At 42.9% G+C, this 14,320-nt stretch overlaps 1 protein-coding gene across 2 annotated transcripts in view; it reads right to left on the bottom strand.

Moving 5' to 3' along the window:
- The window catches only part of snap25b (synaptosome associated protein 25b), a 107,153-nt gene extending 99,919 nt beyond the window's left edge, over positions 1 to 7,234 (bottom strand). The window contains exon 1 of one of the 2 annotated variants that reach the window (XM_036955261.2): positions 6,867 to 7,234. The gene's annotated coding sequence lies outside the window, so the exon portion shown is untranslated. The remainder of the gene's footprint in view (positions 1 to 6,866) is intronic. The other variant, XM_090211611.1, reaches the window with a different exon arrangement.
- Positions 7,235 to 14,320: the final 7,086 nt, after the last annotated feature.

Genomic DNA, 14,320 nt, shown 5'->3' with positions numbered 1-14,320 from the left:
CCATTTGTATTACTGTAGACTGATGAACATCAAGACTTTTAGAGATACTTTTGTAACCCTTTCCAGCTTTATTAAGTCAACAATTCTTAATCTTAGGTCTTCTGAGATCTGTTTTGTTCGAGGCATGGTTCACATCAGGCAATGCTTCTTGTGAATAGCAATCTCAAATTTAGTGAGTGTTTTTTATAGTGCAGGGCAGCTCAGCTCTAACCAACATCTCCAATCTCGTCTCATTGATTGGACTCCAGGTTAGCTCCTGACTCCAATTAGCTTTTGGAGAAGTCATTAGCCTAGGGGTTCACAAACATTTTTCAACCTACACTGTGAATGTTTAAATGATGTATTCAATATAGACAAGAAAAATACAATAATTTGTGTGTTATTAGTTTAAGCACACTATTTTTTGTCTGTTGTTGTGACTTAGATGAAGATCAGATCAAATTTGATGACCAATTTATGCAGAAATCCAGGTAATTCCAAAGGGTTCACATACTTTTTCTTGCCACTGTACACATCCTCCACAGAGCTGTAAACATACCTATCTTCCACAGAGCTGTAAACATAGTCATTCTCCACAGAGCTCAACTCTAATTATACCCATCTTCCACAGAGCTGCTGTTCATACACATCCTCCACAGAGCTGTGTGTTGTTCATAAGCATCCTCCACAGAGCTGTGTGTTGTTCATATCCATCCTCCACAGAGTTGCTGTTCATACACATCCTCCACAGAGCTGTGTTGTTCATAACCATCCTCCACAGAGCTGTGTGTTGTTCATAACCATCCTCCACAGCGCTGTAAACATATCCGTCCTCCACAGAGCTGTAAACATACCCGTCCTCCACAGAGCTGTAAACATACCTTGCTCTGTGGTGACTTCAAAGTGACAGGACTCCTGTGCCCAGATGTGCCCCGTGCCTCTGCTCTACTGTAAAGGCGTCTAAAAGCTTCCCAGCCGAATCAGTTCGGAAGAGATTGTGCATCTATGATGATGACATTTCGTGATGTTTTGGTCTTCGGTGAGGGTTTTTTCAGCTGTTCAGGCACACAAGATTTTTTTCTGGAGGCAAGCCGAAGTTCGGAGCCGATGTCTACGCTACCTTCGTCTACCTTCGATTCTTCAATAAAGTCTTTGTTGTCATTCATCGAGAGACAACTCATTTTTCATAAAAAAAAACATATTAGTTAGATGTAAAATTGTGGGACTAAGATCTCCTTCGCAAAAACTTCAAAATTAATTGACAGATTTCTTGAGTTATCTTAGATTCATTCTGACTATTTTGAGGAAGTGTATGTTGGCTAAGGTGTCTCAAAATGGGCAAACAGTACTAGTCGCCGCTTTTTTCTTGTTTTTCAAGTGAAGGTTTTTTAAGGGTGTATACGAGCACACTTAGCGGAGTTCTGCTAGCATGCTGACACCTTAACTCCCACCCACACAGATGGTGGAATCATTAGGAACACTGTCTGGGCTGGGGCAGTTGTGTCTATGTTAGTTAGTTAGTGAGTTAGTTAGTCCGACAGGCTCCACAGTTCTGATGGATGACAGTATCACCATGCCCAGCTTGCCCTTGCTTTGAGGTGACTTCTGAGTGTGTGTTTGTGTGTGCATGCATCCGTGTGTGTCGGGGGGGGGGGGGGGGGTTCGGGTTACTGCAAATATGCACTCTCATTCAGATCAAATAGGCATTCCCAGATCAGATTCCAAGAGGTTTCAGAAACGATCTGTATACAGTGTCATAGAACCATAGACCCGTCATAGAACCGCTATGTATACAGTGTCATAGAACCATAGAACCGTCATAGAACCGATATGTATACAGTGTCATAGAACCACAGAACCGTCATAGAACCGCTATGTATACAGTGTCATAGAACCATAGAACTGTCATAGAACCGCTATGTATACAGTGTCATAGAACCATAGAACCGTCATAGAACCGCTATGTATACAGTGTCATAGAACCACAGAACCGTCATAGAACCGCTATGTATACAGTGTCATAGAACCATAGAACTGTCATAGAACCGCTATGTATACAGTGTCATAGAACCATAGAACCGTCATAGAACCGATATGTATACAGTGTCATAGAACCACAGAACCGTCATAGAACCGCTATGTATACAGTGTCATAGAACCATAGAACCGTCATAGAACCGATATGTATACAGTGTCATAGAACCATAGAACCGTCATAGAACCGCTATGTATACAGTGTCATAGAACCATAGAACCGTCATAGAACCGATATGTATACAGTGTCATAGAAGGGTACTAACGGCGTGGTATCTGCTTCAGGACACTTGTATTCATCATTATGCAAACACTGTATTGACGTTTACTAACTTCGCATCAATGTAGTTAGATGATGCCTCATAGACCAGTATTGGGAATGTTGACTCTTAATATGATGACTGGCAAGACCCAAGATTCTGTACCTTTTTCCCGTTCAAGTATTTTTCTAAATGAAAAATCATTAGTAAAAATGTAAATTCAGATGATGAACATACTGTGTTTTTCATACTTTCATACTAGTCTGCACAAAGCCATTTGGATGTGAATTTATTCTGACCTATTTCTTACTGAATAAAAAAAAAAAAACTAAATGTTTTATTGCCACATATACTGGATAGGCTCAGTGAAATGTGTTGTTTTACAGGGTCAGCCGTAGTAGTATGGCACCCATGGAGCAAATTATGGTTAAGTGCCTTACTCAAGGGCACATTGACAGATTTTTATCCTTGTCGGCTCAGGTATTCGAACCACTGACCTTTTGGTTACTGGGCCAACGCTCTAACCTGCTAAACTACCTGCCCACAGCCCAACAACCCAACAGGGTTTCAAATCTTACCCTACGAAGTCCGGACTACTGCTGCTTTTCTGTTCTACTTGATAATTTATGGCACCCATCTGGTGTCCCTGGTCTAAGTCAGTCCCTGATTAGAGGGGAACAATTTAAAAAAGCAGTGGAACTGGCTTCCGGGTCCAGAGTTGAGTTTGAGAGCTATGAAGACATGATCAGTACAGTAGAACAGATATAATTCTCCTGACTCTGATATACTGTTAGTCATCAGTTGTCATGCAGGTGGAAGTCAACAACATCTCTCTTCTGCCGTGTACAGTAATTTGTGGATGACTCTTCCCCCTGAACTACACCCCCCCACAGACCTAATTAAGGGGGCTTTCACACCAAATGCTTGTCCCCCCCCCCCCCCGAACTCTGGTGCGTTTCTCCCCTTAGTTTGGTTCGTCTGGACTGGTGTGAACATCATTTATACTCAGATGTGCACACTAAATGACGCACAGCCATTTCAATTTGTCCCGTGGTGCAGTTCGCTGCAGGTGAGAACGAGGTCCGGACCAAACACAGGAAAAGAACCAGAGGCGCACAATATTATTGGTTGTTTGACTGAAGAGGATGTGATGAAATGCACAAGGTATGTGATGAAATGCATGAGGTATGTGATGAAATGCCCGAGGTATGTGATGAAATGCAAGAGGTATTGATGAAATGCACGAGGTATGTGAGAAAATGCACGAGGTTTGTGAGGAAATGCACGAGGTTTGTGAGGAAATGCACAAGGTATTGATGAAATGCCCGAGGTATGTGATGAAATTCCCGAGGTATATGATGAAATGCCCGAGGTATGTGATGAAATGCCCGAGGTATGTGATGAAATGCATGAGGTATGTGAGGAAATGCACAAGGTATTGATGAAATGCCCGAGGTATGTGATGAAATGCCCGAGGTATGTGATGAAATGCATGAGGTATGTGAGGAAATGCACGAGGTATGTGAGGAAATGCCCGAGGTATGTGAGGAAATGCACAAGGTATGTGAGGAAATGCACGAGGTATGTGAGGGAATGCCCGAGGTATGTGAGGGAATGCACAAGGTATGTGAGGAAATGCACGAGGTATGTGAGGGAATGCCCGAGGTATGTGAGGGAATGCCCAAGGTATGTGATGAAATGCCTGAGGTATGTGAGGAAATGCACGAGGTATGTGTTGAAATGCACGAGGTATGTGATGAAATGCCCGAGGTATGTGATGAAATGCCTGAGGTATGTGTTGAAATGCACGAGGTATGTGATGAAATGCCTGAGGTATGTGAGGAAATGCACGAGGTATGTGATGAAATGCCTGAGGTATGTGATGAAATTCATGAGGTATGTGAGTTGCAGTGCATTTATGAGCGCAGTCAATGCAGATTGGGGAAGACGGTTTTATAGTCCTATCAGGGATATAGACTACTGAATATAGACTATTCATGGTTAGGGGAGAAGGGGTTATAGTCCTATCAGGGATATAGACTACTGAATATAGACTATTCATGGTTAGGGGAGAAGGGGTTATAGTCCTATCAGGGATAAAGACTACTGAATATAGATTATTCACATTGCAGTTAGAGCGGCTATTGTAAGCTGATCCTAGATCTGTTCATAAGGTCATATGTGGCTATTGTGCGGTTTCCTCCCACATGTTGTTGGAAGACAACCAATGGTTAAGGTTAGTATTTAGGGACAATAAGCTGATCCTAGATCTGTTCATAAGGTCATATGTGGCTATTGTGCGGTTTCCTCCCACATGTTGTTGGAAGACAACCAATGGTTAAGGTTAGTATTTGGGGACAATAAGCTGATCCTAGATCTGTTCATAAGGTCATATTTTACATGGAGCCAGCCCTTAGGCTACCACTTTGGAAAACCACTCCATTCCGTGTGTTAGTGAGTGATCCTTATAGCCCAACTCAGCCACCAAGCCACCTACTGTTCTGTTCTGTTGTCAGCCTGCTTGGCCGAACCCAGGCTCCCTAACCCTTATCAAAGCCAGGGACAACAAGGAAAGTACCAACACTCCACGTGTAAATACACTACTCATGTGAACAACTTCAACATACTGCTATGTAGCCTACACAGCATCTCAATAATGTGTCTGTCAGACATTCCCTGCTTCCATTCAAACTAGAGCAGAGATAATCTAGTGCTCCTGTCTCATTATCCCGAGTTAGAACAGTGAATGGGAGAGATCGAGGTGAGTTGGTGAAGTTCTAGACACTCATCATTGAAGCGAATCAACTGGGAAATCAGTTTGGATGTCAGGCTACTGAAGTTCTGCCTACACACTGTACCCCAGGAAGACATGAGGGAACAGTATAAACGTCAGTCTGCCAGACCCTGCTTTCAAATCAACTAGATCTATAGTGCAAAGATAGTCAAGTGCTTCAACATCATTATCCTAACTTATCCCATTGAATAGATGTGATCTGGGTGAGTCTCTGAAGCTCTCTTTGAGCAGCTTTCCTTCACCAATTGTTTGTCTGACTGGGTCAAAGAATGCCGGCTTCATCTTCACGGATCAAAACCCTGGAGAATAACATAGAATCTTGTGTATTAAAGCAGCAGCACTATACAGGCCAATGGTAGACCACACAGTCACTGATACAGAAATAAATACGTTTTGATCTGCCTACCTATTTATCCCATATACTGCCTTCCCCCATTGTACCCTTGAGCACGGCACTTTGCTCCAGGGGGCGTTGCTCGGCAGTGTGTCAGGTTGGGTACTATGACAGCAATAAATAAAGCATATCCATGCAAATGGACCAACAAAGCAAATATTGTGTTGTATTCTACCTCAATGTGGATATCTCTACCTCAGATTGAGCAGGTTGTCTCCCCTGACACATTTATACAAATCTAAATACCCAGAACTCCCGGGGTTAAAGCACTGGGCCTTGAGGCTCAATGTAAGCTATTAAGAAGTGTGAAGGAGGGATATCCCCTTGGCAGCGAATCTGGCAACCCCACCCACAGCTCCTCTCCCACCGGGAACTCTGCCTACACATAGTGTATTAGGTAGGCTATATCATAATCACGTCTTATCCCTGTGTTGGCTGACGGAACTGTGACTACTTTAATGTGTGGTTTAAGCTACACCTCTTTGAACCGAAGAAAGAGACACATGTTCACATCCAGCGACGCGAATGAGCTTTTGGCAGAGGCTGTAGGTGGGCACGAATAGCATGATACATCGCCATAGTCGCTTTGGCTTGAGAAATACTTGACATAACACAGCCACGTGTCTCAAGCAAAACTGTCTTAACCTTTCGCTCCATATAACCTACAATTTGAACCTAAATGATTACCAAAAAAAAGGTCAATGGCAATATCTCACCATCTTACCAATTACATTTAAACAGCGTCTTGACATTTGTTTCCCCGAGAAATACCTTACGGAGCTACTGTATTGCCTTGTCTAGGCTACTGAATGACCCATTTCTGTGACAAATGATGAAGTCTAGCTTGCGAATGTCACAATTGGAGAACATCTCTCTTACTCTTTCAATGCTGACCTCTTAATACAAAACACTGAGTTTTTTCAAAACAAATTACACAGTTGAACTTTTTTTACAGCGTTTCTACAAACAAACTTTAAAATCTCTCTCAACGTTTCTGTGTTGTTTTTGTCGGGATGTTGCCTGTTTGTAGAATGAGCGCCCCAGCGCTGTCCAGGGTTCTGAAACCGACCACACGTAACGCGCGCTCATTAGAACAGGTAACATAGTCGGTAAGCGGCTTTATCACTGAGTTAAAACGGGACGTTTCCCGGAGCTAAATATTTACTCTGTCTTAAAAACAATATCATGTGAATTGATACCGACGTAAAAGTGAATTTATGTTGACCAAACTACAGAATACTGCATTGGAAGTGATTAAGATAGATTTTACAAACCTATATTTACAACCACATTGTTTAATATTTTCATCCGAAACTCGGCTCGGTCGTCAGACATAAACACTTATTTTAATTAATTGAATAACATAGCATATATCTAAACTGAATTAAATCGTTCAGCAACCTACCTGAAGTTGTTTTTAGAGGACCGTTGTCGGTTCAGGACTGGAAAATATCAGCTTTTAGTTCCTACTGTCGCCTCGTTTCAAACGGACTGCCCTCTGAGGAATCTCACAGCCACGCCCCGCCCATTAATGCTATATGGGATCCTTGGGACGTCACTACCCTAAACTCTAATTCTGACTATAACCCCTACCATAAGCCTAACCACAACCCTTACATAACCCTAACCTTAACCCATACCTGTACAATTTTAAATGTCAACTTCAATGGGGTGGCGTTAGAGTTGGGACATCCCAAGGATCCAATTTTAGACGAAATGTATTTCCGTCGAATACCCGGAGGCAAATGCCACGTTCAGAACAACTGAGAACTCGGAAACGTCCGATTTCCGACTTCTGCGTGTTCAAGACAACTGAGTCCTCGGGGAAAAAAACTATCCTTGACTGAGAAAACTACTCGGAATTCCAACTCGCGATCTCGGGTCTCTTTCTAGATCTCCAACTTTCCGACCTGAATATCCCTGAAGTCATGACTTGACCTCATATTTTTCAGAATTCCAAGTTGTCTTGAACACACCATATGTGATTAATTTCAATTTGGGTGATTGGCTGAGGGATGTTGGGTGCGTGACGTCCCTCTTAGCCCTTACCAAAACACAAAAGGTGGCGGTCAATTTCTCTCGCCTCGAGCTGGTCGTCAGTAGATACCACAACCAGAAAGTCATAAACCAGGCCTATTTTATTTTTTTTTACAATTTCTCTTCTTAAAATGTGATTTTTCAACCTAACCCCAACCTTAACCACACTGCTAACCTTATGCATAACATTAAATAAATACATTTAAAAAACTATTTTTTTTCTTCAAGAATCTTGATATAGTCCATTTTGACTTTGTGGTAACTAGTGGAAACTGTCGATCTGAGATCAGTAGCTTCAATCAATCAACTTTATTTATAAAGCCCTTCTTACATCAGCTGATGTCACAAAGTGCTGTACAGAAACCAAGCCTAAGATCCAAACAGCAAGCAATGCAGGTGTAGAAGCACGGTGGCTAAGAAAAAGTGCCTAGAACTTAGGAAGAAACCTATTGAGGAACCAGGCTACGAGGGGTGGCCAGTCCTCTTCTGGAGATTATAACAGAACATGGCCAAGATGTTCAAATGTTCATAGATGACCAGCCAGGTCATATAATAATAATCACATTGGTTGTAGAGGGTGCAACAGGTCAGCACGTCAGGAGTAGATGTCAGTTGGCTTTTCATAGCCGATCATTCAGAGTATCTCTTTCGCTCCTGCTGTCTCTAGAGAGTTGAAAACAGCAGGTCTGGGACAAGGTAGCACGTCCGGTGAACAGGTTAGGGTTCCATAGCCGCAGGCAGAACAGTTAAAACTGGAGCAGTAGCACGACCAGGTGGACTGGGGACAGCAAGGAGTCATCAGGCCAGGTAGAGAGAGAGAGAGCATACTTAAATTCACACAGGACACTGGATAAGACAGGATAAATACTCCAGATATAACAGACTGAACCTAGTCCCCCGCCACCTGAACTATTGCAGCATAAATTGGGGCGGCAGGGTAGCCTAGTGGTTAGAGCGTTGGACTAGTAACCGGAAGGTTGCGAGTTCAAACCCCCGAGCTGACAAGGTACAAATCTGTCGTTCTGCCCCTGAACAGGCAGTTAACCCACTGTTCCCAGGCCGTCATTGAAAATAAGAATTTGTTCTTAACTGACTTGCCTGGTTAAATAAAGGTAAAATAAATAAAAAAATAAATACTGGAGGCTGAGACAGGAGGGGCTGGGAGACACTGTGGCTCCATCTGACGATACCCCCGGACAGGGCCAAACAGGCAGGATATAACCCCACCCACTTTGCCAGGGCGCCAACCCGGACAGGAAGATCAAGTCAGTGACTAAACCCACTCAAGTGATGCACCCCTCCTAGGGACGGAATGGAAGAGCACCAGTAAGCCAGTGACTCAGCCCCTGTAATAGGGTTAGAGGCAGAGAATCCCAGTGGAAAGAGGGGAACCGGCCAGGCAGGGACAGCAAGGGCGGTTCATTGCTCCAGTGCGTTTCTGTTCACCTTCATACTCCTGGGATAGACTACACTCAATCATAGGACCTACTGAAGAGATGAGTCTTCAATAAAGACTTAAAGGTCGAGACCGAGTCTGCGTCTCTCAGATGGGTAGGAAGACCATTCCATAAAAATTGAGCTCTATAGGAGAAAGCCCTGCCTCCAGCTGTTTGCTTAGAAATTCTATGGACAGTAAAGAGTCCTGTGTCTTGTGACCGTGGCGTACATGTAGGTATGGCAGGACCAAATCGGAAAGATACAGTTGAAATCGGAAGTTTACATACACTTAGGTTGGAGTCATTAAAATTCGTTTTTCAACGACTCCACAAATTTCTTGTTAACAAACTATAGTTTGGGCAAGTCAGTTACAGACACATGATTTAACTTATAATTCACTGTATCACAAGTCCAGCGGGTCAGAAGTTTACAAACACTAAGTTGACTGTGCCTTTAACCAGCTTGGAAAATTCCAGAAAATGATGTCATGGCTATAGATGCTTCTGATAGGCTAATTGACATAATTTGAGTCAATTGGAGGTGTACCTGTGGATGCATTTCAAGGCCTACCTTCACACTCAGTGCCTCTTTGCTTGACATCCTGGGAAAATCAAAAGAAATCAGCCAAGACCTCAGAAAAAAATTGAACACCTCCACAAGTCTTGTTCATCCTTGGGAGCAATTTCCAAAAGCCTGAAGGTACCATGTTCATCTGTACACACAATAGTACGCAAGTATAAACACCATGGGACCACGCAGCCATCACACCGCTCAGGAAGGAGACACGTTCTGTCTCCTAGAGATGAACGTACTTCGGTGCGAAAAGTGCAAATCAATCCCAGAACAACGGCAAAGGACCTTGTGAAGATGCTGGAGGAAACAGGTACAAAAGTATCTATATCCACAGGTAAACGAGTCCAATATTGACATAACCCGAAAGGCCGCTCTGCAAGGAAGAAGCCACTGCTCCAAAACCGCCATAAATATGCCAGACTACGGTTTGCAACTGCACATGGGGGCAAAGATTGTACTTTTTGTTGAAATGTCCTCTGGTCTGATGAAACAAAAATAAACTGTTTCGCCATAATGACCATCTTTATGTTTGGTGGAAAAAGGACTTCCAAAGTTGTGGCAAAATGGCTTAAAGACAACAATGTCAAGGTATTGGAGTGGCCATCACAAAGCCCCGACCTCAATCCTATAGAAACTTTGTGGGCAGAACTGAAAAAGGGTGTGTGAGCAAGGAGGCCTACAAACCTGACTCAGTTACACCAGCTCTGTCAGGAGGAATGGGCCAAAAATCACCCAACTTATTGTGGGAAGCTTGTGGAGGGCTACCCAAAATGTTTGACCCAAGATAAACAATTTAAAGGCAATGCTACCAAATACTAACTGAGTGTATGTAAACTTCTAACCCACTTGAAATGTGATGAAAGAAATAAAAGCTGAAATAAATCATTCTCTCTACTATTATTCTGACATTTCACATTCTTAAAATAATGTGGTGATCCTAACTGACCTAAGACAGGGAATGTTTACTAGGATTAAATGTCAGGAATTGTGAAAACTGACTTTAAATGTATTTGGTGTTTGTAAACTTCCGACATCAACTGTATATAATTCTCATCAATCAGCCGCTCTCCTCTCCACAGCGCTCTCCTCTCCACTCCTCTCCACAGCGCTCTCCTCTCCACTCCTCTCCACAGCGCTCTCCTCTCCACTCCTCTCCACAGCGCTCTCCTCTCCACTCCTCTCCACAGCGCTCTCCTCTCCACTCCTCTCCACTCAGCCCTTGCCTTAACAGGAAGCCAGTGTAGGCAGGCTAGCACTGGAGTAATATGATCACATTTTTTGGTTCTAGTCAGAATTCTAGCAGCCGTGTTTAGCACTAACTGAAGTTAATTCAATGCTTTATCCAGGTTGCCGGAAAGTAGAGCATTGCGGTAGTCTAACCTAGAAGTGACAAAATAATGGATTCATTTTTGGACAGAAAGTTTCTTATTTTGGCAATGTTACGTAGATGGGAAAAAAAATCTGCCCTTGAAACAGTCTTGATATGTTCGTCAAAAGAGAGATCAGGGTCAAGAGTAACGCAGAGGTCCGTCACAGTTTTATTTGAGATGACTGTACAACCATCAAGATTAATTGTCAGATCCGACAGTAGATCTCTTTGTTTCTTGGGACCTAGAACTAGCATCTAGGTTTTGTCCGAGTTGAAAATTAAAACATTTGCCTCCATCCACTTCCTTATGTCTGCACCACAGGCTTCAGGAAGGGCAATTTTGGAGCTTCACAACGTTTCATCGAAATGTACAGCTGTGTATCGTCCGCATAGCTGCGAACGTTAACATTATGCTTCTGAATGACATCACCAAGCGGTAAAATATATAGTGAAAACAATAGTGGTTCTAAAACGGAGCCTTGAGGAACACTGATATTTACAGTTGATTTGTCAGAGGACAAACCATTCACAGAGACAAACTGATATCTTTCCGACAGATAAGATCTAAACCAGGCCAGAACTTGTCCGTGTAGACCAATTTTGGTTTCCAATCTCTCCAAAGAATGTGGTGAACAGTGGTATCAAAAGCAGCACTAAGGTCTAGGAGCACGAGGACAGATGCAGTGCCTTGGTCTGACGCCATTAAAAGGTAATTTACCACCTTCACAAGTGCCGTCTCAGTGCAATGATGGGGTCTAGAACCAGACTGAATTATTTCGTATACATTGTTTGTCTTCAGGAAGGCAGTGAGTTGCTGCCTTCCTTTTTGAGCGGAATGGAAGATTCGATATAGGCCGATTAGTTTTTAAAATATTTTCTGGGTCAAGGTTTGGCTTTTTCAAGAGATTCTTTATTACTTCCACTTTAAGTGAGTTTGGTACACATCCGATGGATAGAGAGCCGTTTATTATGTTCAACATAGGAGGGCCAAGCACAGGAAGCAGCTCTTTCAGTAGTTTAGTTGGAATAGGTTCCAGCATGCAGCTTGAAGGTTTAGAGGTCATGATTATTTTCATCAATGTGTCAAGAGATGTAGTATTAAAAAACTTGAGTGTCTCCCTTGATCCTAGGTCCTGGCAGTGTTGTACAGACTCAGGACAACTGGACAACTGAGCTTTGGAGGAATACGCAGATTCAAAGAGGATACCTTAATTTGCTTTCTAATGATCATGATCTTTTCGTTAAAGAAGTTCATGAATGTATCACTGCTGAAGTGAAAGCCATCATCTCTTGGTGAATGCTGCTTTTTAGTTAACTTTGTGACAGTATCAAAAATACATTTGGATTGTTCTTATTTTCCTCAATTAAGTTGGAAAAATAGGATGATCGAGCAGCAGTTAGGGCTCTTCGGTACTGCACGGTACTGTCTTTCCAAGCTAGTCGGAAGACTTCTAGTTTGGTGTAGTGCCATTTCTGTTCCAATTTTCTGGAAGCTTGCTTCAGGGCTCGGGTATTTTCTGTATACCAGGGAGCTAGTTTCTTATGACAAATGTTTTTTGTTTTTAGGGGTGCAACTGCATCTAGGGTATTACGCACGGTTAAATTTAGTTCCTCAGTTAGGTGGTTAACTGATTTTTGTACTCTGATGTCCTTGGGTAGGTGGAGGGAGTCTGGAAGGGCATCTAGGAATCTTTGGGTTGTCCGAGATTTTATAGCACGGCTTTTGATGCTCCTTGGTTGGGGTCTGAGCAGATTATTTGTTGCGATTGCAAACATAATAAAATGGTGGTCTGATAGTCCAGGATTATGAGGAAAAACATTAAGATCCACAACATTTATTCCACGGGACAAAACTAGGTCCAGAGTATGACTGTGGCAGTGAGTAGGTCCGTAGACATGTTGGACAAAACCCACTGATTCGATGATGGCTCCGGAAGCATTTTGGAGTGGGTCTGTGGACTTTTCCATTTGAACTTTAAAGTCACCAAAAATGTGAATATTATCTGCCATCACTACAAAGTCTGATAGGATTTCAGGGAACTCAGCGAAGAATGCTATATATGGCCCAGGATGCCTGGAAACAGTAGCTATAAAAAGTGATTGAGTATGCTCCATAGATTTCATGACTAGAAGCTCAAAATAAGAAAACGCAGTCAATTTTTTGTGGGGGAAATTGAAATTTGCTATTGTGAATGTTAGCAACACCTCCGCCTTTGCGGGATGCGCGGGGGATATGGTCACTAGTGTAACCAGGAGGTTGGGCCTCATTTAACACAGTAAATTCATCAGGCTTAGTAACCACCAACTTCAATGATAATTAACATCAAATGTAAATACGAATGTGACATTCCTGCACCCAAATAACCTTAACCTAATTCTCCTAACTTGCTACGTTAATTCTCCTAACCTGCTACGAAAAGTCAAATCGGACATTAATTTGGCAAAAGCTGGATTCCATAACCCTTCCACTCTCATCCAAGATGGCCACGCCCTATGACATCACAATACCTTTATTAAAGGAGAGGCTCATGTGGTGCTTTTATTGCCGCATTCACGTTCTAGTCGGAACTAGGAAACTCAGAAATGTTCGACTTGCTAACTGGTTGAACGCAGCACGTGTATAACTACAACCAGTTAGTTAGCAAGTCAGAAATATCAGAGTTTCCTAGTTCTGACTAGTACTTGGACGCAGTATAGGACAACTGGGAACTCTGGGAACGAGGTCAAATCAAGACGTCAGTCGTCTTCGGGTTGGAAAGTCTGAGCTCTAGAAAGAGGCCAGAGTTCCCGACTTGGAATTCCAAGTTGGATGACTGTTCAACATTTCTTTTTTCCCCAGTCGGAGCTCATTTTTTTCCAGAGTTCCCAGTTGTCTTGAATGCACTGATGTTGGAAGTCAGAGATTTCCGAGTTATTATAAACACGACAATTAGTCCGTTGTTAGTGGTAACCGATAACCAGGCGAAAAGAGGAATGGGAGATGACTGCTTTATCACGGGGAGCAGCTTTGATGAACCAACTAGTAGGGTTGTTTAGAAGATATAATAAAATATGATTTGAAGCTACTTGAGTTCCTGTGAGTACCTGTGACCTATAGGCAGGAGTGTCAGCCATGACAATGCTACTACATCTGCGTGGAAATGTTAACTGAACCTGGTTTTCAAAACTGTCCTTGCTTACGTTGCGTCACATCATGTTGACCACCCACTGGGGACTGGCTCTGTGGTGCTGTCGTCCTCTAGCAAGGTGTTCTGGGTCTCCATGAAGAGAACTAGGTCTCTGTGGCATAATGCTGGAGAGTTAGTTAGAGAGTAAAGAAATGGAGAGGCTACTCACCCTCCCTCTCTCTCTCTCTCTCGATCTCTTCCTTTTTCTCTCTCTCTCTCTCTCTCTCTCTCTCTCTCTCTCTCTCTCTCTGTCTCTCTCTCTCTCGACTATGTTGT

This window comes from Oncorhynchus mykiss, chromosome 19 (assembly GCF_057628025.1).
Source record: "Oncorhynchus mykiss isolate SJ-2025 chromosome 19, ASM5762802v1, whole genome shotgun sequence".
In the NCBI taxonomy this organism is placed as follows: Eukaryota; Metazoa; Chordata; class Actinopteri; order Salmoniformes; family Salmonidae; genus Oncorhynchus; species Oncorhynchus mykiss.
This window is presented reverse-complemented; position numbering and strand designations above follow the sequence as displayed.